Source organism: Chelonoidis abingdonii, chromosome 17, assembly GCF_003597395.2.
Source record: "Chelonoidis abingdonii isolate Lonesome George chromosome 17, CheloAbing_2.0, whole genome shotgun sequence".
In the NCBI taxonomy this organism is placed as follows: Eukaryota; Metazoa; Chordata; order Testudines; family Testudinidae; genus Chelonoidis; species Chelonoidis abingdonii.
Genome location: NC_133785.1, coordinates 39,510,080 through 39,535,572, shown reverse-complemented (window position 1 = coordinate 39,535,572; position 25,493 = coordinate 39,510,080). Strand labels below are relative to the sequence as shown.

The 25,493-nt window shown below is 40.8% G+C and overlaps 1 long non-coding RNA gene across 3 annotated transcripts; it reads left to right on the top strand.

Annotated features, from left to right (window-relative positions):
- The first annotated feature begins 29 nt into the window (after positions 1–29).
- On the top strand, positions 30–24,389 carry LOC116825656 (uncharacterized). 3 transcript variants are annotated; one of them, XR_012657123.1, is made up of 6 exons: positions 30–169; positions 11,021–11,173; positions 15,497–15,527; positions 18,124–18,278; positions 19,098–19,148; positions 22,393–24,389. It is a non-coding gene; the product is annotated as an uncharacterized LOC116825656 (long non-coding RNA). The 3 variants fall into 3 exon arrangements; XR_004373889.2 differs by lacking the exons at positions 11,021–11,173; positions 15,497–15,527 and having other exon boundaries at positions 116–169; XR_004373890.2 differs by lacking the exons at positions 30–169; positions 11,021–11,173; positions 15,497–15,527 and adding an exon at positions 5,281–5,478.
- The last annotated feature ends 1,104 nt before the right edge of the window (positions 24,390–25,493 follow it).

Below are 25,493 nucleotides of genomic sequence, written 5' to 3'. Positions count from 1 at the left end.
AGAACGGGATCGCCTGGTCCGCCCGTTCCGAGGGGGGCTGTGCTGCCCCGTTCCCTGGCCCGGGCTAAGGCGGGAGGAAGGGGCGCGAGCCCGCGCTCGCTGCGTGCCGCTGAAGGGAAGGGGAGCGGGCTCGGCACGCGGCGGGGCAGGAGAGGAGCCCCGCGGGGAGGTAAAGGGGAGCCTAGCGGGAGGGCACAGCACCGGGTGACATGGTCCCCTCCTCCGGCCAGCCCTCCCGAGCCCCGCATTACCCCCCCCCCAGCCGGGGGCTCCTCAGGAGCGGGCTGGCTGCGGGGGCGGGGAACACCTGGTGTGGGAATCACCGGGCTGGGGGCTGACTTGGCCCCTGTGTCCTCCAGCTGCCGGAGCCGGGTGACCGTCGGGAGCAGGCAGGGCCTCGTTCCCCAGTGGCGGGGCAGCCTGAGGAGAGCGGGCTGCACGCCCCTAACGCTGCCTGGGGCTGGGCAGAGAGCTCTAGGCGAATATATTACCAGCTCCTGGCCTAGGGTTCCCACTTGCTGTGCCGAGCCCTGCTCACGTGTGTTGTGGAGCAGTTGCTATGGCGCGCGGGAGAGGGACTATCGGATCACTGGTTTCCAAGGCACTAGAAGGGACGAACAGGTGCCTGGTGCTTTTCTCCAAGGAGAGAAGCCTGGAGAAGAAAGGCCCCTTTACTGTGACATCACCGGCAAACTCCCAGTTTTTGTCAGTCAGCAGCTAGGGCTACTCGGAGCATGAGGTTGCATCCCTGACAATCTTCGCTAATAGCCATGGATGGACCTATCCTGCATGAACTTACCTAATTATTTTTTGAACCTAGTTATACTTCTGGTCTTCATAACATCTGCTGGCAGTGAGTTCAACAGGGGGACTGTGCATTGTGTGAAGAAGTACTTCCTTTGGTTTGTTTTAAACCTGCTGCCTATTAATTTAACTGGGGCATTCCTGGTTCTTATGTTGTATGAAGGGATAAATAATACTTTTTTTTTTTTCTCCATACCATTAATGATTTTACAGACTCCTATCATATGTCCTCACAATCTTTTTTGCAATCTGAAAAGTCCCCCTCTCTTTAATCTCTCCTCCTACTGAAGCTGTTCCACACCTTTAATCATTTGTTGCCCTTCTCTAATTCTAATACTTTGAGAAGTTAAGGACAACCTTAATGGAATAATTGATAGTTTATTAAACAACAAAAATATTTTACAGACTAAAGAAGGAAGATGTTAGCTGCAAAAGAAGGGTGAAAGAACTGTTAGGCTGATTTGGGGAGATAACAGATGGTAGTGGAACTCTGTAGTTTAAGCTAAAGTGATGTGAAATGAATTTTAACACTACTGTCAAAAGAGTCTGAAGTTTATGTGACAGGAAGGCAGGGTCTGAAGTCCTGAAAAATTCCACAAAAAGCTGATACTCGGGTAGAAAAGCCTGAGGTTAATCAGATAAGTGGAGCAAGCAGCTGTGAGGTGGGGAAACAGCTATGTGCCTGCTCAGGACAAAACTGACCACTAGGCCTTCTGCCAATGGCAATGAGTGATAATTAAACAGACTGTGAGAGGGAAAATCAAATTGTTATATATTTATTTAGATTTCTACAGTTTGTACCAAAAAGGCACCTAACCTTTGCTCTAGTCACCTTGTGACTCAAAAATTACAGTTAATCAATGTAAAATCATCATAAAACTTAGCCCCAGTGTAGACTAAGTAGTCTGTCATGCTTCTGAGGTGTGATTGGTAGCAATATGTTTATAACAATGACTTCTATAGAATTTGTCTTATTAGTTCAATAGCCATTTTCACCTGATTTAGACTACTGTTTTCTTCTTCTTTAACTGCTCACTACTGCTATATTTGAATTGTTCTTTAAATATTGCATGGTTACTAATTCTTCATGATGTATAAACATCAGGGTTAGAAATTATGCCACTATATAGTATACATTGACTAGAACCCCTTGAAAGGATGTGTTTAGCTTTTGGTAAGTGCTTGAAGAATCTTTTTTTTTAAGAAAAATCCAGATTTGCCTGTCTTACCTTCTGGTTCACTCCTACTAAAACTTAACCCAATTCACTTAACAACTTGTTTCACTGAACACACATTTTTTTACCTTAATATATATAGACGCTCCCTGGGTTATGCAAGACCTGATTTACGCAAATTCACACTTACGGAAAAAGTTCCATAAGCCAGAAACAGGATTTTTGAGTTGCAGAAATTTGTATAACATACAGGTATACATTTCTGACTTATGCAAAATTTGAGTTACACAAGGTTTTCTGGACCGGAACGATTGCATAAGTCAGGGGGCATCTGTAATAGGAAACACCAACATATGGACTCCTCTTCCTGATGGAAAGACCCCAGGCAGAATATGGGGTTAGTTCTCCTGTCTTTTGAATTAAAATACAAATGTTAACAGCATTATGTTGGGAACTGAATTGACTTAATTTAGATTATTCAGTGTGCTGCAGAATATTTCATGTGTGATATTAAAAAGAAATTTCTTTAAAGGCCCCCACTGATATATTGTGGCTCAGTATCCATGGGAATATTACTGTAATTTTCTTCACTCATTCCTGACTCAGACTTATTTGAGAGCATCAGTCAGGCTTGGAGTAGTCTGCCAGTTAATGTATGCCAAGTGGCCTCCCCTGCTGTGTAAAGCTCCATTTCAGCTGTAATGACAATTTGTCAGCTTGTTCTGTACTGCATTGTTTTGAATTGGCCCTGCCTGTGCCTTTCTAGACTTTAATCTCTTCCAGTCTGGGATTCCCTTATCTGACTGTGTCAATTTATCTCCTGTACAATGCCACATACACTTATATTGTACCATAACTAATAAATAGGAATCCTAATGACAAAGTAAGAAAGCATCTTGTCACCCTACAGGAGGTCCCAAAGCTCTGTGCTATCATTCCAGATTTACTAAGTCATTGGCTAGAGCAGAAGGGAGAGAGGGATTATGAGTTATAGTGGAAACTTCAAACTTTCTTTGAAGTAGTAAGTAAAAAGAAATACCATCTGTGAATGGATTGAGTTATTCTTTTTGGATATTAATTTATTTTTACAAAATCAAGAGTCATATCATGTCTCTTCTTATCACATAATAAAATCATAGACATGTAGCGCTAAACCACAGGAGGTCATTTAGTCCAGCTCCTTGTGCCAAGGCAGGACCAACTATACCTAGACCATCCCTGATAGGTGTTTGCCCAAACCTCCAGTGATGGGGATTCCACAGCCTGCCTTGGAAACATTTTCCAGTGCATAACTATCCTGGTTTTCCTAATATCTAACCTAAATCTCCCTTGCTGCAGATTAACCCTATTACTACCTGTCCTACTTTCAGTAGGCATGGAGCACAATTGATCGCTGTCTTCTTTTTGAGAGCCCTTAACATATTTGAAGACTTACCAGGTTCTCCCTTAGTCTTCTCAAAACTAAACATGCCCAGTCTTTTTTAACCTTTCCTCATAGGTGTGGTTTTCTAATTTTTTTTAATCATTTTTGTTGCTCTCGCCTGGGCTCTCTCCAATTTGTCCTAATTTTTCTTAAAGTGTGGGCCCGGAGTTGGACATAGTATTTTACCTAAGGCAGTGACTGCCAACCTATCAATCACGATCAACTGGTTGATTCCGGAGCCTCTGCCAGTCAAGCATGATTTCCGGGCTGCTAAAAGTCTGAGGGCGCAGCAGGGCTCAGGCAGGCTGCCAGCCTGCCATGGCCCCACACTGCGTCCAGAAGCAACTGGCTGCTGGCACATCTCTGCAGCCCCTGGGGTGGGGAGGGGTGAGGCAGCTCCATGCCTTGCCCCTACCACTGTGTGCAGGCAGTGCATGGAGACCTGTTGCTGTTTCCCGCCCAGGGGCCACAGAGACGTGCCAGCAGCCAGATGCTTCTGGGAGCAGCATGAGGCCAGGGCAGGCAGGCAGCCTGCCTGAGCCCTGCTGCGCCACTGGAAAGGAGCTGCGTGTGGTAAATACTTCCCACCTGGAACCTACACCTTGTACCCCTTCTCGTGCCCAGAGCCCCCTTCTGCACCCAAATTCCCTCCCAGACCTATCACTTCCTCCTGTATCCCAATTCCCTGCACCAGCCCAAACCCCCCTCCTGCACCAAACTCTCTGCCAGAGCCCACACCCATCACCCTTTCCTACACCCCAATCTGCACCAACCCTGAGCCCCCTCCTGCCCCAAACTCCCTCCCACACTCCTCACCCTCTCCTGCTCCTCAGCCAATGCACACCTCACAGTTGAGAATGTTACAGTGATTTGTGACCATCCCTGAAGGATTTTGGATCTATAAAAAAAAATGTAAAATTCATGAAAGAATCCACTGGACATATGAGATTAGGTGCAGTGTGACCATATGACCCAAAGTCCCTTTATCCCCTGCCCCAGGCTCAGCCTAGAGTCCCCTGCCACACTCCAAACCTTTCAGCCCCAGCCCAGAGCCCACACCCCCCACCCCTCCTGCACCCCTGCCCCAGCCTGGTGAAACTGAGGGGGGGGGGTAATGGAGTGAGTGGGGCAAGGCCTTGGAGAAGGGGCGGGGTAGATCCTGGGTTGATGTTAAATTCAAAGTGATCTTGTGCATGAAAAGGTTGGAGACCACTGATCTAAGGCCTCACTAATGCCAAGTAGAGTGGGACAGTTACCTCCTGTGTCTTACATATGACACTTAATACACCCCAGAATGATATTAATCTTTTTTACAACTGCATTACATTATTGACTCTCATTCAGTGGGATCTGCTGTAACCTTCACATCCTTTTCACAACATTAATGCCTTATTAGTTATTCCCCATTTTCCATTGTGAATTTGACTTTTTTCTTCCTCAGTGTAATACTTTGCATTTGTCTCCATTGACTTTAATCATAGGATCACATTGTTTTCAGACCAATTCTCCAATTTGTCATGGTTATTTTGGATTCTAGTCCTGCCTTCCAAAGTGCTTGCAACCCCTCCCAGCTTCTGGTGACTCACAGATTTTATAAGCATACTCTCCACCCCATTATCCAAGTCATTAATATTGACTAGTGCTGGATACAAGACTGACCTCTGTGGAACTCCCCCCACCACACACATCGTTTGATAGTGAACTATCAAGGATTACTATAAGGTGGGTGCAAAAGTGGTTAAAGGACTGTACTCAGAGTAATTTCATCTAGCCCACATTTCCCTAGTGTGCTTATGAAAGTGTCTAGTGATATTTCTTTTTTTAGAAAGGCTTTTGGCACAATTCCACATCTATGGCGGTCCTATCCAATGGGCCAGTAACCCTGCCAAAAAAGGAAATTAGGTTGGTTTGGTATGATTTGTTCTTAAATAATTGCCAATATGAATTTGTAATCACCCTTTTATCCTATAGGTGCTTTCAAATTGATTAATAATTTGTTCCAGTATCTTTCCAGGTATCAAAGTTAGGCTGACTGGTCTATATGTCTCTGGGTCCTCTTTGTTCCCCTTTTTAAAGGTAAGTATTGTTTGACTTTCTTGACTGCAGTATAAGCCACTCATCACAGGCAAGATTGGGTTTGGACCTGCTGCCTCTATCTGTAGCAGAGCTGCCCCTCTGCAGCCCTAGTACCCTCTAGTGGGCCCTTACTTCAGCCTGCAGCCTGGGGCTCTGCTAGGCTGGAGCTCCACAGCCCTTCCCCAGCACTGCTGCATCCTCAGTACCTTCCTCAGTTCCCCAGGCAGCCTGGTCCCTCCCTCTCCAAAGGCTAAAGCCAGAGTGTCTGTGTTTCTGGCCCATTGCCCTCTAATAAGGGCCAGCTGAGCCCTGACTGGGGTGTGGCCACAGCTGATGCTACTTCCCCACTCAGCCTGGGAACTGCTTACTTCAGCAACAGCCCTCTCCTGGGTTGTTTTAAGCCCTTCCAGGCAGGAAGGGGTGACTACTCCTCTATAGCTTGCATGTGTATTCTGTTCTTTTGTACTTAACCATAGCAATTTGTTTGTGTTTCCACTTTTTGTAGGATTCCTTGATTCCCCCCCCCCCTCCCCCCGGTCATTAAAGAGCTCCTGAAGGAGCTATATTGGCCTCTTATTATTCTTCCTTTATTTCCTTTGCATTGGGATAGTTTGCTGTTGCTCCTTTAATATTGTCTCTTGGAGAAACTGCCAACTCTCCTGAACTCCCTTTTCCCTTAGATTTTCTTCCCATAGGACCACATCTGCCAGTTCTCCGAGTTTTTTAAAGTCTACTTTTTTGAAGGCCATTGCTGCTCTCTTTCCATTCTTTAGAATCATGGAATCTGTCCTTTCATGGTCACTTTAGTGCAAATTGCCTTCCCCCTGTAGATTCACTACCAATTTTCCTGCAAAGCAGAATCAAAATTATAGTGGCTGTGCCTCTAGTTACTTCCTCCACCTTCTGAAACAAAAAGTTGTCACCAGTACATTTCAAGCACTTATTGGACATGTTGTGTTTTGCCTTATTACTTTACCAAGTACTAATTAAAGACAGTAAAAGTCCCCAATTACTACCAGGTCTTGTGTTTTGGATTTTTCTGTTTTAGAAATGCCTCCTCCATCTGATTTGGTGGTCCGCAGCAGAGCCTTAACATGACATTGCCATAATTTCTCCCCCCCCTCCCTTTTTTTTTTTTTTTTTAATCTTCGCCCAGAGACTTTATTCTGATCTGCCTCTCACCTTCTCCTGGACCTCAGAACAAGTGTGTATATGTATGTAAAACTTCCCCCCTTTTGTCTCTGCCTGTCCTTCCTGAACAAGCTGTATCCTCATACCATTGTTCCAGTCATCAGATTTATCCCACCAATCTCTGATGCCAATTAAGTCATAATTTAGCTTATGTACTAATACTTCCAGTTCTTCTTGTTTATTTCCTATACTCCTTGCATTTGTGTAAAGACATCTAACATGCTGAGCAGATTCCCCCAGTCTTGTTCCTCTTGTTGTTCCTATGGCCCTCTTGTAATTTTCCAACTCCCCCTTTCCCCTAGACACACGTAGCCCTCAGTTAAGGTCACCTTTTTTTATACCTACTAGTGGGCTTTTGTCATCTGCCACCTTTGAACCTAATCTCAATTGCCAGGTCTGTGTGCAAAGATGTTCTTGGTCAGATTGACCCCATCTCTTCCCAATAGTCCTTCCCAGAAAAGCATCCAATGATCAAGGAAGTCAACACCCTCCTATTAACATCATCTGTGTAGCCATGCATTCATCTCCAGGATGTGTGTATCCCTCCTGGACCCTTATCTTCAACTAGGAGGATGGGTGAGAACACCTGCATCCCTGACCCCTTCATCTTTGCTCCCGGAGCCCTGTAACCTCAGGTGATCTGCTTAGGGTCAGACCTGGCAGTATCATTAGTGTCTACATGGATGAGCAGCATGGGACAGTAGTCAAAAGGACCCATGAATCTCAGCAACCTTTCCATAATGTCTCGGGGCTGGCTCCAGGCAGGCAACATGCTTCCAAAAAATCTCTGGAGATTAATATCTCAGTTGATCTCCTTGACTGGTGTGTATCTAGTAACCAAAACTAATCCTCAGTTGTTATGCTATAATAGGTAAGCTATATTACACACACAAAGCTATCTTAAAAGATTATTAAGGATGCAAAGTCAAATACTCAAAAGTTAGGAAATGCTATAATTCAGATTGTCTGCGACCTTTATAATAGGCATCCCTATAATATGACTCTGGATTTGATTAAAAGAATTCTAGGACAAAGAGCTTTGAATTGTGGAAAGAAGTGACATCTCTAGGAGACAAATGGCAGTAAAAAAAGTAACGTCCAGAGACTTAGTCACATGGAGTATGTAAATGTTATTTCAGATAAAAGTCCTGATTTTTAGTTTAGAGTAGAATTGCACATATTTTAGTATTGCAGCCAGGAGGTAGTGTGCACTAAATATCTTTGTAATCCTCCAATGTGGAGCACAGTCCTAAAAAGCGTAATTGAATTCTGCATATTGTCAGACTTTATAGAGGTCCACCCACATGTATCAGTTTTCAGGATGAGGGTATATTTGCCAAATTTCATCTTAGTTAATTATTCAGCAAACTTTAAAACCTTGAAAACCAGGAGCAGCAAGTATTTAACAAGAAAGCAGACCCTTTAGCCACAGTTGTTGGGGAAGTTTTCCTGGATGTATGAAAGTGCATTTAGCAATAAATACTAAGTTCCTCAATTATACTTGAGCTTTTGTGGGTGAATACCCACTTTGTCGGATGCATGCATCCTGTGAAATGGGTATTCACTCACAAAAGCTCATGCTCCAATACATCTGTTAGTCTGTAAGGTGCCACAGGACTCCTTGCTGCTTTTACAGATCCAGACTAACACGGCTACCTCTCTGATACTCATTTAGTTTAGGGCAACACGTTTTTTGTTTACAAGTATGTTGCTTAACTAAGTATGGAAATAGCTGATAAACTTGCTGTTCTTAACTGAAAGAAGATCTAACAGCTCTGTGGAACATTTGTGGTAATGAACTCTATCCCTTCAGAGCATTTCATTAATGTATATACCAGCATATGAGAGCATCTAGGAAAAGTGGCAGCTTATCTTGTTTTACTATTGTATGGGGGCAATCTATGCTTTGTTCTTGTAGTTATCTTAAAGCTAAGAGTTTTATTTGCAGCTGTTAAGATGCTATTAGAGTAATTACAGTCCTATTTTCACACCACGTAACTATATTGGTGTATCAGTAGTTTTATTTCAGCTTTTATAGTGTATCAGGAGACATATCATCCCTTTTAGTGTCTGTTAGCCCTCATTTAACTCAGTTTTGAAACTACTTCACTGATGTCAGCTTGAATACTAAATTATGATTGTTTAGATTACTAAAAAAAACCATAATCAGTAGGAACTCTAAGTAGCATTAGCTGCTTTTGTCTATCCAGTGGAGACATTTTAATGCTATATGATTGATCTTTATATAATGCAGTTAAATTTCCCATGATTTCTTTAGAAGTCGGTTTAGATTAATTTATGTGATACACTGAGTACATTGTCTATTGTAAGTTGTACAGTAGAGTTGTCAGTCTGGAAATAAACTATTTTCATCTTACCCTCAATATTTCAGAAGGGTTTAGCCTTAAAAAGAATTGATAGCTTTGCCATAGAGCTTTTATCTATCTGATCACTGCATGGATTTATATATATACAATGTATTTATTTAATCTGTGAAATGCACTAATAGTTTAGCAAGCTTAAACGGGGTTAGGCGTTTGTATGAAGAGAAATAATATTTGCAGTCACACTAGCAAGATTAAAAATCCTTGTACTTGAGGGCATAAACTGAGTACTATCTGGAGTCAAAAAGGAGTACCTTCACCTTTTGTGGCACAGTATTAAACAGTGGAGAAGAGTGCAGTATCAAGTATATCAGCGTAAGGATACTGAATTTGACAGCCCAAAATGGTCTGTTCTTACGTGGCATTTCCTATGTTCTTTTGTGCTAAGACAGGATAAATTTTTGATTTTTGTCTTCTTTCCATCATACCATTTTTTTCACTGAAAAGATTTTTAAAAATGGCTAACATATAGTCTGGTTTAGTTCATCCATCTAACTTACACAATTCTAAAAACTAAGGCTATTTTACTTATTTCTTTTTCACATTGTTATGGTTTAAAGTTTCTCATGTTATGCACTACATATGGATGACTATTGTGATATCTTTATCTTTTGAATAAATTTTTGGTGAAAATATACATGCAGCATACAAGTGCAGTCAAATAACACACACACAGAAATGCAGATAAATATACAAACTCAAAGACAAATTTTGAGAAATGGTGAGCATCTGCACTCATTGGCTTCCTTGGAGTTAAGTGTGGTCAGGACCTTATAGAATCAAGCCCAGGAAGAGGTAGCATGGAATTGATATATAATAAAATACAGTATGAAAATAAATTAAGAGTTTAAACCCAGTGTAACTTTTCATGAAATCATGTAGTGCATGTGACACTGATACTCTTTTTGATATAAATAGTTATATACAAGCAATATCAGTATTCAAGTCACTTTTAATATGGTTCAATAAGTTTCCCTAAACTGCTTTGTGCTTTGGTAATTCACTTCGTATTTATAGATTACTCTTTCAGAAGATGATGGATGCAGTGGATTTTGAACATTCATGTACCTGTCTTCTCTCTGATAGATTTCCTCTGTCCCTCAGTCTTTACTAACTGTATATTATTGATAACAGAAATGTGTGGATTTATAAGGGAAAGATTTTGTGTAGCTGCAGGGGAGACTTGTGTTATTAAGTACCTATATGGTTACAGGGATTATCTTTTCCTGATAATGTAGGGTTTGAATTAAAGTCCTACATTGATATGCAATACATCGTTATGCAACATTTGTGTAAACATGTCCTTTTGCTTGTTTCTGTGGTATGGAATAAAAATTCAGGTTTACAGTGTTACAACTGAGTAGTCAGTCATCCAGGTCCTCTGAGGTGCTCATGGGTTGGATCTCTGTGCAAAACCGGTGTGGACTTCCTCTTCCAGTCAGTCAGTTCTGTACTAAAAAGCAGTTATTGGTAAAAATAGGCCAAGGCACATGTATTATGCTTTTTTTTTTTTTGTTTTTTAAAGTGTGGTGGGGCCTACAGGCATTGGCTGTCCCCTGCTGCCAGCCCCACTGCCTTGACACACCCTGCCCTAAGAAGGAACCCTGCTGGAAAGGAGGCACAATGAGTTCAGACCTCCGGGATTGCTCAGAGAGGCCTCCCATGATCAGCTGCAGGCAGAACCAATGAGAGTTGGTCCTCTGGCACCTAGAAGGGCCAGAAACAGGTGGAGGCCAATCAGAGCTCAGCAGGCCAGATAAAAAGGGTGGATTGCTTTTATTAGGTGGCAGTTAGGAAGCCATTAGAGGCAAGGGTGTTCCTGTCCTTACCTAAGTAAGCTGGCCCAGTGAGGGACCTAACCTTGACAACACAGCCATGGATCTCTAGGAAGGGCTAGTGTTTAAATACTATAGAGTTTGATGCCCAGCTGGCTATTTTGAGTTGAGATCTAATTTGTTTTTTGTTAGCTGCAGAAGAGGTCTGGACTGAGAGGTGACTTGGGGGGAGGGCTTGGCCACAGTAACAGCAAACCATTGAAGAACCAGGAACAATAAGGAGGACTGGAGTGGAAGAGTCTCTGCAACCTGACATAAGGTGTACCCTGGGGAGTGACTGCATGTGTTTTAAGCCAGAATGTACATGCCATAAAAATGTTTCTAACAGGAAGTTGGCAATTTTTCTATAAATGTACATGTCGTAGAGCATGAACAAAGGCCATACTCACTGAAACAATTTTTTCACTGCATACCCTTGATAAAGCCACACATGCATGCACAGGCTGCTTAACAGCAGGCAAAATGACATGAATACACTGTTCACTTAGAAAACATGAATCAAGTGTGGCTTTAGATGAATTGCTTATGCTGTACAAAAAACAGTGTGAATAACATAGATTACTATAAGGTCCACTTTAAATTAATGAGTTCAGTGTTCTAGGTACTCTGCTGTTGCTATGCGTGAGTAGTTACCCTCTAAGAGATAATGCAGGTGAAGAAATACAGTGCTTGCTTACCAGTTTACATCATTAGAGATAACAGCAACAACCCTTGTTCATGTGGACTGATTATTTGACTTTTCACAAGGATTTCACAGATCTAGAACAACAAAGGCTATATTCTCCTCTCCACTAGGTAGCTTGAATGAGTGCAAAGATTTAGGATTTGAGGGCCAGTTAAAAGAGGGATGGCAGTTTCTTCCACCCTGTAGTGATTTGTCACCAGCTCTGTTGCATTAATTCCCTACCTGCAGAAACTTGCAGCGAGGATGGGAATGGTTTGGGGGAGGGAGCATCTGTTCTGCACAGCATGCTTTCCTTGCAAGGCAGAAAACATCAAGCTGCAAATTAGTGTGTACATTAATGCTGATATTTTCAGCATTAACTCCCCTGCCAGGAGATCCAGATATCTACTGGCAGGGGAGAATCATACAGGACAGGATGCTAGGGGATCTAATGGCAGCATAGTACAAGAGAGAAACATGCTCAAGGCTTGTATGTGGGTGAGGGGTGATTTGTGCAGAGGCATCGTGATTATACCAAATGATCCAAGCTCTTAAAATCAAGATTGGATGTTTTTCTAAAAGATGTGTTCTAGGAATTATGTTACATGGCCCGTGTTGTACAGGAGGTCATACTAGATGTCACAGTGGTCCCTTCTGGCTTTGGAATCTATGAACTGACAATAGAATTTGGGCTAAATTCTGTTAAAAACCTGTGATATTCCAATGCCTGGAAAAAGGTTAATCTGAAATAGTCCATCCTGAAGAGAGTGTTGCTTGGGTCTAGTTAACTCACAAGGAGTGAAGGAAATGCAGAAAACTTCGAAGTGGTCAAAAGAAGATTTTGCTGTGTTTATTTTTTCATAATTTATCAGTCATTTTTTGGCCTGTAAAATCTAGTGTATAATGTTAATGCCACGGCCTGATTCTGCTATCTCTACTCCTGGAGTAAATCAGGAGCAGATCCACTGAAGTCAGTGGGAATTACATTTGTGTAAAACCTGTGGTGGTGAGAAAAGAATCAGGCCCATTGAATTCCCAGACTTTCCTTTCATTTTTACATTTCATAATCTTTAACTTAGGGTTTAGGAAAGAGAGAAGACAGAGCAATGGAGTAAACTACTTAAAAGGAGCAGATCTCACTGTGGAAATGGCATGGTGGCTTGGGATGCTTCGGGGAGCCTAATAAAATAAACATTGCTGCTGGCTGTGATGGTACCTTGAGAACAGCTCCATATGTTTCAGGCCCACTAGATAACAAATGGCAATATGACAAAAGGAAGCGAGCGAAAGCAGCATTAAATAAATATATTTTTAATTGGCTTGTACTCACCTCCCAGTGAGGCAGAAATTTGATTTGGCAGAAAAAGCAATGTTTTTAATTGCCTTGTCCTGATCTCCTTGTTGTGATGCTTTATCCAAACTGGCAACTTGACATCATCATGCATATGTTTTATATGGTCCTTGTATGTTGTAGGCCAAGTTAACAGATCTAGGTAACAGCACACATCTTTCATAGCAATCCCCAAACCATCTTGCTGTTGTCTTGTAGGTTTACACAATCCATCATATTACAAACTAGCAGGTCAAATTCTGCTGTCAGGCGTATTGTTTTAAACCTGGAGTAAATCCATGGGGATAGAATCCTGTATACATTGACAATGTTGAATATGTGACTCTCCCTTTGTTGGCCTTAAAAAAGGCTAATCTTACCTGCCAAATCGACTTTACCTAACAAGCATTTTTTTCACGATTTTGGTAATAAATATTGCTACCTGAAGGCACTAATCTCTGCTTCCCTGCTCCCAAATCTTACATGTAGCCTGTATTAATTCTTGCAAAATTTCAAGGCAGGGTACCTAAACTGAATTTTCTCTAAAAACAAATCCCCCAATAGCAGTGCCGTTTGCAAGTAATATGTTTGCTCTGAAATGGAATTTGAGGATTATTGATTGTTACATTTATAAGTTTGTGTAAGGTGTACCCCTGCCAGAGACCAAGAACGAAGCAATGAAACGTGTTTTGCATATGTCAGGGCCAGGATGCCAGTGTGCAGAGATCACAGCAAAAGGAGCAGGACAAGCCAATACAAAATGCTGCTTGCATTCTTTTCATGCTTCAGTCCCCTGTAGAGGGTCAGCTCCTCAGCTGTATTTGCAGCTGAAGGTGGGCACTGTAGAATACTTTATACCACCACCAACTTGAGGACATGTGACTGCTGTTCCAACGCCCACTGTAAATTAGAGCAGCCTGAAAGCTGATCTAACGTGTTGCCCCCCAGAGACTGTTCTGACAGCCAGGAATCTCAGTGACTTCAGGATGCACTGGAAATGCCCCCATTACTGAGGTGGTGTGAGATCTGCTGTAGAGCCCATATGGCAAGAATGACCACACTGACTTTAAGGCTGCTTTGAGCCACTAGAACAGTGCAAAGAAGCTGGCATGCGGAACACTTCAGATGGAGTCAGAAGAATTATCCTGAACTTACACCAGGGTGACTGACTGAAAGCAGAACTAGTCTACCACCTCTCCTGTGCTGGATTCTGCTCATTTATGGTGCTCAGAGCAGCAGCTGCATCAAAGGATGAGTAGGAATGTTAGAGGAGGATACCTCAGGGGCGCTCAGCAAAATCAAATGCCTTTCAAACCATATTCTGAATATATATTTAAGGCCACTCATGCTGAGCTGAAATCGGAAAGGGATCTGTGTAAAGAGCTACAAAAGCAAACCACATTTGTATTAGCTTGTCCTGTTCCTCTCACTATGATCTCTTCACATTGGCACTCTGGCACTGAAAATGCAAAACATTTTTGATTCCTTCATTCTCATTCTGTCGCAGCAGTGCACATAGCAGACTCTGTACATCTATTATACAATTACAGTCAACTCTCTTCACTCCCCCAGTTCCTTTTCAAAGCAAGTACATTACTCACACTTGTGGTATTGCTAATGTTGGTTGTTTTTGGAGACAATTAGATTTTGGTACCTAGCCTGACATTTTAAAATAAATCAGCAATAAAGATACCTGACAGCATGGTTGGTTGGTTGGTTCGTTGCTTGGGTACACTCAGAAAGAAATATATTACTATGAGTACATCTGTAGAAAACCTTTGGTGAGTAAATAGATTAAGGTTGATGAGGCTGAATATTTGACCAGAATTATTTGTATGGATATCAGGGACCAAGTTTTTTAAGACCAAGGAATGAAAAGTTACACTGGGCTAGATTCCATCACCTGCATTGATTGAATAGCACCTTAGTGCTGTGTAATCCCATTGATTTCCAGGGGACAACTCCTAAAGGAAGGCACTACTCATTATGAGTAAGGAGTGGAAGAGTCTAGTCCTTAACCAATAGCTGGAATTTATGAAAGATCTTATTTTAATGTGGGATAATAGCAAGAATTCTGAAGACACAGCAGCAACATAAAGGTGGCAACACAATATAACAGCAGCATCCCTTACAAACACACCAGCTGTCACGAGAATATTGTTGGGGTTCCCTCCAAGACCTTTTCCACTAGGCTTATCCAGATACCTTTTCCAGTTCTGGGAGAACACTTCATCCAATGCTCTGGGATCCAAAACACACAGTTTGACTACAGATTTCACCACTTAGGTATTTTTTATTTAGCATGCAGCAAAGCTATGCTGAGCTGATTAGACTCAAGCGTAGAGGATGGATTCAAGACATTTCACACATGACTTTCCTTACTGCCAGGCCCATCAACTGTCCCTGGCTCTGATAGTCAAGCTGGGTGCTTTCCGTCTCATAGATCATCTCCAGTAGTAAAGGTTTTGCAAGACAAATAATGCCCTCATTGACACCTGTGCAAACCCATTGGTTTCAGTTACACCTTAAGTGACAGTCATTTTTACCCTATTTGTGAATAAGTGGTATATGTTCTCAGCCTATACAGTTTAAACTTTTTTTTTTTTAATTTCAGCCAAAACAGTTCACCCATTTCCAAGAAAGAGGTTAGTGAAAAATTGTTTTGCCCACGATAGAAAATTCTGGTGGCCATTTTAAAAGAAATTTCAGCAACTCTATGCTTTGGAGCAGACACTTGAAATTTGGCACAGAGTGGCATTTGTGTCAGGGATGTGCCTATTGCTGTCCCTATGAAAATCTGCCCAGATCTAACTAACTTTGCAGCTAGAAACGCCAGTGTTTCTATCTGTACTGAGCATACTGCAGCCTGGGGCTGAGTAGGACTTTCCCAGCAGTTACAGCTCTGGGTGGCTGTGAGCCATGCCAGATCCAGAAACCAGAAATGAGAACATGGAGACTCTCTGCTGTCTTCTGAATGAACCCTGTGCAGAACCCAGGCAGCCTGAAGGAGGAAGTTATCTGATTCAATGCAGAGGGGACAAGTGCCAGGCCTATGTGTGGGGAATAGATTGGTATGAGGAGTAGGGTAGGGGGAATCTGTGACAGGGAGCTGAGCAATAGGCTGGAACTTGCTGGGCAAGGAGACTGGGAGGAGAAGCCTGAGGAATGGAGACTGGGACTGGCTAGATAAAAACAGGACTAAGACAAAGAGCCAGGATGGGAAAGAAGTGGACCTGGGATAGAAAGAGGTTGGAGGAGAGAGATCAGATGGGTCACATTTAGGGGATAATGGCAGAAGAGTGTGTGCCCACTAAAGCATGCTCCCTTCCAGAGTCTGGAATCGAGCCCAACATTTCTGAGTTTCACCATTCCTCTGCTGTCAGAAAATATATGAGAAAACCACTGGCAAAGTATATCATCTGCCTTTAGTGCTGGTCCATATAGAGGATGACAACCTACTACTGCCACCAGTTACTGCATTAGCTCAAGTAGCAGTAGTCTGTGTGGTGAATTCCAACTCTGCTGATGAACCACATGGGTATCAGTATAATGTAATGCCTCATGACATACTTTCTGGGTTTGTCAGTTGTTGTTTTTTAAGCCTCAGAAATGACACAAAAATATTACATTAAAATAACAAAGTTGCAAAGTCAAGCACTCAGGTGTAAGGAAATTCCACAACTTTGCAATAGCATCTTTAAATATGTGATCACATGCTATTTTTTGCACAGGATCCTTTGCCTTATCAAGTGGACAGAATTGACCTGTTCTGGAGATGAACTGAGCATAGGGTGACCAGATGTCCCAATTTTATAGGGACAGTCCTGATTTTTGGGTCTTTTTCTTATATAGGCTCCTATTACCCCCCACCTCCTGTCCCGATTTTTCAGATTTGCTGTCTGGTCACCCTAACTGAGCTTAGTGAAGGACACTGTTTGTAGGATCCCTGCATCAATTACTACAGCTGTCAGAAGGTGTGTAGAGAATGAGGCAGAAGTTTACAGAAAGAGAAGGGACAGTCTCATGGTTAAGGGAGTTGAAAGCTGCCCTGGAGAATTGGATTCTATCCTTGCCTCTGTCGCTGTGTGTTAGTGGGTATGTATGTTTAAACCACTTTCCACAGATGAACACGAACTTTGTGTGCCACATTTTCTGGGTGCCCAATTTTATACCCTGGGGTCTGATTTGCAGAAGTGCTGAACATTTACAACCGCAAATGAAGTCAGTGGGGGCTGTGCTTTGAACACATAAAGTGCTGTATAATACGAAGTACTCTGAGGATAATTAATCATTGGAACAATTTACCAAAACTTGCAGATTCTCCATCACTGAAAATTTTTAAATCGAGAGTGGATTATTTTCTAAAACGTGATTTAGTTAAAACGGGTATAATTTTGGGGCAGTTCTCTGGCTTTTGTTACACAGATCAGACTAGGTGATCACAGTGGTCCCTTCTTGCCTTGGAATCTATGAAAGAAATCAGATCCTACATGTTTCAGATTGGGCACACAGGTACAGGATATTTTTTACTTTAATCTGTCTGTGCCTCAATTCCCCATCTGTACAATGGAGGTAACTCCACCTCCTCACCTCACCAGGGTGACCAGACAGCAAATGTGAAAAATCAGGACCGGGTGGGGGCCTATAGGTGCCTATATAAGAAAAAGACCCCAAAATTGGGACTGTCCCTATAAAATCGGGACATCTGGTCACCCTACACCTCAGAGGTATAGTGAAGATAGATTAATGTTTGGGAAGCACTCAGATACAATAACAATGAGCACCATAGAAAAGTCCATGAGGAAATTAATAATTCTGCCTTCAGAGCGGGGTTTGAAGTATGTAGTAAATAAGGCAGCATCCACATATTGAGCAATGAGGAGAAAACAAAATATTGAATAGTGGCTCATTAAGTGAGCATTGTCCCTCCTGTACATGGAAAGAGGTCCAATGGAAAAAATAGCATGTGATCATGTAATTAAAGACTATATCATAATGCATATGCACAAGACAGCTGAATTAAGGTTGCACAAGCAAGTTTAGTTCTTTATTTTCTATTTTTAGAGTGCTTTACTCTGCAACCCTAATGTTCTTTTTACATGGGGGAGAAGTGGATTTTTGTGTGATATATATGAATGATATAGACATTTTTACTCAGAGGAAATGTATTTTGATGGTTCTGAATGTATCAGGACTTTTATAACTCATTCAATAAAAATTAAAACATCTTAATTTTGGCAGGACTGCTATGGTTGGAATGAAGAGTTCTCTACTCATCAGTATGACTGTGACTCCCACTATATTAGGGGAGGGATGCAAGGTTCAAAATTCAGACCCAGAATCATCTCTTCTGCAGACTATACTTTATCTCTTGTGATGTTTTCCCTTAGGCTAAAGTAAGTAATTTGAGTCTGAAAGTAAACAATTGCTCTTCATTTATGGCAAAACATAACTTGTATATAATGGTTTTGCTTTGATACATGTAATGTTCCACCCTGATCTCCAGTATTTAGTAAACTAGCTGCTCCAGGTTTCCTAGAATTAGCACCATAAGGAGCTCATGCAGTGTCTGCCAGCATGGTTCATTGCTTTGGTATTCTCAAACCTTTTTTGCTTCATCTATCAGTTCCCTGTCTCTTGTGTTAGCACAAGCTTTGCTTTCCTGTCCTTTTCCTCGTTTCTTAGTTCTTACATTCTTAGCACTTTATCTTTTATTTCTGGTTTCTCTATCTGCTCCTCCAGTATTTTAGCTGCAGTGTTGCCATTGGTAGGGTGCATCATATCTGTGATATAAGTAAGTAGTCTGCTTTGTAGTCTGTACTGACGATCTACTCCCTCTTTCGACATTATAATTCTTCTCTATGGCTGTTCTCAGCATACTTTAGTGGTTTATTTTCTTCTGAATTTTCAGTTTTAAGATCCTCCATTACAGAGGTAATTGGAAGATGCAGTTATTAGGTTTTATGTCTTTTTAATCAAAGTTCCACTTTTATTAGATTGTTGGTGACATTTCTTTTGCAGATATGTGCTGTTGCTTTGCAGATGCCTTCCTTTTCATGGCTGCTACATATGACAGTGGTTAACAATTAATGAATTATATACTGTGTAGTGATGATAGATTAATTACATACCAGAGGCACTGATGGTATTATATTTACTGGTGAACTGTAATTTTGCACAGTCACAGTAGTGAACTGTCATCTTTCTCATTTCAGGAGGAGTCAGGAAGTCCTTGTGTTTCTTGAGGAGCAATCAGAATCTGACAGGTATTTGGAAGGAGGTGACTTCTGACTTTCTAGTTATGTTCTACAATCCTTTTTTGTTTTAAATGAGAATAAGACCTCAAACTTTGTGGGATAGTTCCCCACCTTCAGTATATGTGGTATATATTTCAAAAACTACTGTCAGAGTGCTTCTTGAGCCTTCCATTGTAATGTCCCATCGCCCAGGAATCAGCTTTGAGTATAGTGCTGTGGAGTTCGAACAGATGAAAATCATTGTATAAATATAAAATACTGAAGTGTTTTTTTCCACTGCTTCTCAAATAAATGACAATTAGGAATCTTGGAGTTTGATTAAAGGATAAATTAACACAAACATTTTACCAGTATCAAACGATGAGATTTCCTATCCTTAAATAAAGTCTAGCAATGCAACACATCTTATGTATATGTTACTTAGAAATAGTAATTTGCAACACTTTGCTGTAATTAACATTTTTTCTGATGGAGTTACTAGGCCAAATTTTCTGCAGGTGTAAATCCCTCCAGTTACTTCATTTGTATTCTACTTATGTATGTCACCAGAGCATTTGCCCCATGATGCATAGGCTGATTAGTTCCCCCACATAATATATAGTATTTAGCTGAAACTGTGTAGTTAGTAGGGCTAGTCAAATTTTAAGAAATTAGTTTGCAAATATTTTCACAAATAAAAGCTTTGAGTTTGGTTTGTATTATTTTTGGTGACACAGAATTGTGTGAATATATGAAATATAAGGTGCGTATGAATCTTAAAAGGTTCATTATGTGTAACTATGTGGACAACAAGTTGCAAGGGGGGAGGGATAGCTCAATGGTTTGAGCATTGGCCTGCTAAACCCAGGGTTGTGAGCTCAATCCTTGAGGGGGGCATTTAGGGATCTGGGGCAAAAAATATCTGTCAGGGATAATACTTGGTCCTGCTAGTGAAGGCAGGGGACTGGATTTAATGACCCTTCAAGGTCCCTTCCAGTTCTATGAGATAGGTATATCTCCATACAAGGTGTTAGTGAATCCCAAAATTGTTTGTGAATCTTAAAACTATTTTTAGCACAAACTGATATGCACCCAAAAATTCATGCAACAAGTCCATTATTTGGTATTCCTCATTCTCTACATTAAAAAGTTTCAGTAGTCCAATCAGTAAGTAGTTACAATACCATATGACTTAAGTGACCAGTCACATACTATGAATAATAAATAGCAAATCCTCGAAGTGAACAGGGTGCAATAAGCTAGGCTGAAAATTTTTTGTCCAAATGATGAATGTCTTTGCAGAAATCAGGCTTGGTTTGCCAAGAAGAAAGGATTAAATTCACAACAAAGATTACAACAAATAATTTGACTAGCTATGCAAAATCATGTGCCATCTCTGTTCATTCTAGCACTTCACTTCCGCCATTGTGGAAAGTAACCATTAGATCAGGGATTTTCAACCTTTTTCTTTCTGAGGCCCACACGACATGCTATAAAATCTCCACGGCCCACCTATGCCATAGTAACTGGTTTTCTGCTGGCATTGGGGAATAGCTAGCAGGGCAGTTGCTTGGGGCCCCACACCACAGGGGGTCCTGCAAAGGTACATTGTTCACGCTTTGGCTTCAGGGTGGGGCTTCGGCTTTCTGCCTTGGGCCCAAATGAGTCTAATGCTGGCCTTGCTTGGTGGACCCCCTGAAACCTGCTCGCAGCCCCCTAGGGGGCCCCAGACTCCTGTTTGAGAACCACTGCATTAGATCTCTGCTCTTGATGTTAATGTTAAATGATTACCGCATGCTCTGCTGAATGGTTCTTTGAGTATATTAGACCTTTACACTCCTTTCTGGCTAATTTAACCAGCAAATTCATTGAAAAGTAAACAGTGTTGCCAAATGTACACTCTTGTAATACATTTCTCAAGTCTTTACCACCATGTCTCTTCTCCACATTTATATACACGTAAGGAGCTTTCAGTAAGAGACAATCTTGACTAGAACATGCAGCTTAATATGACCTTTATAAAAGCATAAGAGAGTTTTATACATTAATCAGTGCTTTGCTGTTATTGCTTGAAAAATTAATCTGTCAGATGAATGCATTCTAATCAGCCAGAGATATCAAGTGGTCGTTTTTGCCTAGATGTATTTGTCCCTAACGTAAGCACAGATAATATTTTGGACAGTGCTCAAAAAAGAAATCCCCACTTATCACATAATTGCTCTAAAACAATTATAAATCTGCACTTTTTCTTTTGATTTAAAGAGACTTTGCACTCTTGCCTGCTTACTTTCCACAGCAACTTTAATGTCCTCCATAGATGGCCTGTTCCTGGTCCCATTTGTTAAGACCTGCTTAATTAGAAAGCCATATGGAGTAGAGCAGTGCAAATCACTGATTTTTGATTTTTGTTGGTTTGATAGCCAACCCAGGGGGAAAATTTTGTTATGAGTCAACCTGAAAGTACTTTTTTCAAAATTTTCAGTGAAGCAAAAAAAAAATTCAGTTAATTTTCAGGTTAAATGAAATGTTTTGTGTGACCTGAAGCAAAATGTTTTGCTTTGAGGTTTATCAGTTTAAAAACTACCATTTATAATGAAAATACATTTCTAGTTCAAAATGAAATGTTTTGATTTTTAAAGTGTCAAAATGGAACAATTTTTTTTCTAAATTTTTTGATCTAAATTTGGCAAATTTCTCACGAGTTTATTAAATGTTTTTGGTCAACCCAAATCTGTAGTTTTGGCAAAAAAAATCTGAAAAATTTTACCCCATACTAATTTTGAGTATATAACCACTTTATTAAACCTAGTAGTTTATGAACTATGCTACATATTATATGCCAATTGATGGGGCACTATTTATCTGCTCATATACATACTATGGAGGCACTAGTTGCAGTTCAATAGTTAAGGTGGAGTTTTGTATTTAAACTAGGGATTCAACCTCTTTCAGATAAGAAAATTATAACATATTCTTCCCAGAATTACAAGACTTAATCTGAGCATAAACACATTTTCAGAGAATTTACAATTAAATCTGTAAAGTATTTTAGGAGTTTAAATTAATTTTAAAACGGGTCTTTTAGGAAATTCCACACCCTGTGTCAAACTTTTTTTCTTTTGGTTCCAAATAGCATAAAATACAGGTGCTTCACACTTCCTAAACAATGTAAACTCATTAAAATTGCATCGGAAGACTACATTTGAAGAGTGTGTTTTAAGATTAATTGTGATGTTTCCATGTTATTCTTCATAACTGAGTGTTTCACCTTCAGCACAGGCTGACAAAGAATGTGATGCTCCAGAGACTTCCATGAAGAGCTGTTGTCTCCCACTGTTCTTGTTGGGGCTGAAGGAACAGGTTGCTTTCAGATGGCCCTTTTGAGAAGAACATTTCTTGTGATAAATCAGCTGAGCAAGTGATTGGTTAGCAGAAGTCAGATTCTGTTCTTTTTCTTCTGCTGTGGAGGGTGATAATTGGCCAGCAGGGGAAGATTTAATGGCCGTTAGCAGGAGTGGGTCTCAGAGACAGAGTGTTTGAGGCCCTGAGAAGAGCATCATACTTGAAGGCAGTTAGAGAGTTGTACTGAGACCCTTAGTGGCTGAAGTGTCTGGAAGCTTCCAGCATGACTTTGTTCACCCTTTAATTAAGTTTGTCTACCAGGTGACTGTTTTGTCTGGTTACTTTTGTTGTCACTACAGACACCTTTACAAATCAGAACACAGAGATTATGCTGGAGATTGTAAAGACAAGGGTAGGAGGATACTATGCCCTTTTGTGATTGGGAAACAGTTCACCAACTTGGGACTAAATCATGACACAAATTGGAATATATTTGAGGCATTAAGTTATAGCTCTCTCTGGACTCAAGCCCAGTGCATCGCACCTTAGGGTTAGAATTTTTATAAAATCTAGTTTAAAAATAGCTCATGTCTGCTAAATGTGATTTGGAGGCATTGGAAAAGTGACACACAACCTTCTGTGGCAGAATGGATAATTCTGATGTTCACCTCAGTGTGTGAAGGAGCAATGTGTTGAACACAAAAGTAGCCATATAGAGTGAATTTAGTCAATTTACTATTTTCAGTAATTTTGTATTATACCACCATGGATTCGACTCTAGTGGGTAGAGTTTTAAACTCAGAGTGAAAGTTACTTCTGTCATTTGTCTCAGATCTAGAGTCTCTAGGAACACATGAAGATCAAGGAAAGTAACAGACATTCACAACGTCTTGTGTGCCTTATCAATTTTATTAAAGTTTCCATCAAGTTTATGATTATCCAAGCACATATAAATCCTAAAAATATCCATGCACAAGTTATAGCTATAGTCAAACTCACATCCTCTTAGATAAGCTTAAGGTCTAATGGGTCCTCCACAGATTGATCATCAACAGATAGGTGGTTCCTGCTGGAGTATTCCGAAAGGTAACTGATTTTTCCCATTCCAGGCATCCTTTTTTATAATGTGATTCTGACTATACCTAGTACCCTAATACATCGTGTACCCTACGGTTAGGGCATGTGTTAGAAAAATGTGACTACTGGGTATCTTGTAATAAAAAATTAATCTGGTGGTTAATTTTTAGCAATGCCACCTATTGGTGCATCTTTTCTCATAATCTTGTGGCATCGAGTTATTCTTTGGTCACTTACTTATGTCAAGCGTTTCTTAAGCCTAAAGCCTAGTATGGCTAAGCTAAAATCTAACAGGCGTCAGCCTGTAAGCCTTGTGTTTCAGCCCTACTTACTTAGGCACCTAATATATACTTATCACTTCTGACTACCAATCAATCCTATCCTTCTATAATCCTACAATTTAATTCTATTCAACATACAATGATTATATATGACACAACATGTTAGTTAATCATAACATCACACAATAAATGAATGATAAAATTAAGTAATTGGCTACACAAAGCAGAAGAGAAACTTTCTGTGACATGAATGCCCTTTATGACATACAGACATAGAAATCCCCTTGGGAATCTCAAATGGGCTAATAATAAAAGTACATTCTCTGCTTGGCTACTTACGTATTCTCTCTTCGAAAAGGTCGTGGTTAGGGTGGAGGCACAAGACAGTCAGCTTAAGAAAGTGAAGTTGCTTTGCCTTTGAGGGGTTAATTTGTAATTTTGAGGGCTGTTCTTAAGTTTGAAATTATACTTTATAAGCTACTCTGTACAGCACACTTAATATATTTAAGCATGTGAAAAACTGACTGTATTGTATAAAAAACAAAAAGACATAAAGAAACCTTTCCACAAACGTGTCTCTGGCTACATCCTTTTAAAACAACAGCCACTTATGTCTTTCAGTATTCAAAGGGATTTTGTGGAGTTGTAATACCCATTAAAAGACTGAAATGTCAATGATATAATAAATAAGTGGTAACACATTTCCACCTACATTAACCAATGTACATATTATACTGATCCATATGTATAGTTTTCTGTAATCTGCTTTAGTTAAGAGGATATGAACTTATTTACTAGGAGTTTCTAATATAAATGTAAACCGTTTAATGTAATTCTTTCAGGGTGAAATCTTGGCTCCATTGTAGCTCCATTGTAGCCAAGATTGAAGCCAAACTCTTATTGACTTCAATGGGGCAAGGATTTTACCCCCAGAACATATGAACATGGGTACACACACACACTCCCTCTGTCTCTTTCCAGCTCCTCCCCCCGATAATACTATTCATTTACTTAACCAGCATTGTTAAGTATGTTCTTATGTAACTCATCAGTGGCAAATATCAGAGGAAAACAACCTGAGTAAATAGGTCAATCACAGGGTCACTATGAACCACCAGAATATTGCTGCCCTAAAAAGATAAAAGTGATCCTAGGATGTATCAGATGAGGCATTTCCAGTAGAGATATGGAAGTATTAATGTAATTGTAGAAGGCACTGGTAAGACCTCATCTGAAATTGTGGAGTTCTGGTCCTCATTTTCAAGAAAGATTAACTCAGACTGGAACAGATGCAAGAAGAGCTACTAAGATGATCAAGGGAACAGAGAGCCTATTTATGAGCAGCGCCCCAATTTGTCCCATGGTGGTCCCCTACAAAACTCAATTTTGCCACTGTTGCCTCCCATCATGCTGGGTGGGGTTTGTGTCATTGTGTCACCATGCTGAGCGGATGCATTTCACTTTGGTTTTCATTTTGTCACCAGGGACAAGAACCTGAGTTACAGTGTTCGGTCGCCCCATCGTAGCTTTGTGGCTCCCTGCAGTTGCATGGGTTGCAGCTGCCTAATACCGCTGCTGCTTATGGGAGAAGACTGAAAGAGCTTGGCTTGGTTAGCCTAGCAAAACAAAGTGTAAGAAGGAATCCGATTGCTCTCTATAAACAGATGCTGGAGGG